This window comes from Oryzias melastigma, unplaced genomic scaffold (assembly GCF_002922805.2).
Source record: "Oryzias melastigma strain HK-1 unplaced genomic scaffold, ASM292280v2 sc03190, whole genome shotgun sequence".
Taxonomy (NCBI): domain Eukaryota; kingdom Metazoa; phylum Chordata; class Actinopteri; order Beloniformes; family Adrianichthyidae; genus Oryzias; species Oryzias melastigma.
The window spans coordinates 1-551 of NW_023419758.1; positions in this window are offsets into that span (position 1 = coordinate 1).

The window sequence follows — 551 nt, forward strand, 5'->3', positions numbered from 1 at the left end:
CCCAGTCTGCCAAAGCCCCAAGAACAGCAGCGCTCGCACTGACAGGGTGTGCAGCCTCATCACAGCCACGTGCAGCTTTACAGTCAGAGATTTCTGAGTAGAAGAAGAAAGAAAACAGCCAAGATCATTTTTGAGTCTTATCAACACAGGGTCAAAGGTCACACATGCATTTTAAAAAGGCAAAAACAGAAATATATAAATGAAACACATCTTATTTATAGTCTGAATAAACTCTACAATATCCGAACCTACGCAAGGTTTAAAATTATTTTTAAAAATGTCGTCAAACTTACAGTTTTACAACTACTGACACGAGAGGTGCTAACTTAGCAGCTTTGAGGAAGTTAAACTCCAACATTTCTTTAAATCTCTGTAGTCATTTACACCCACCTAAACTGGACTTTTAAAAACTTAAGAAAAACATTCGTAAATTCCAAAATAAAAAAATAATATCCTCCAAATATCTTGACGGTTGGTCACATCGCACCACAGTGACTGTTGCTAATTATTGGGACACACTTCCGGGCATCCAAATGTTTGAGCTTCACAAT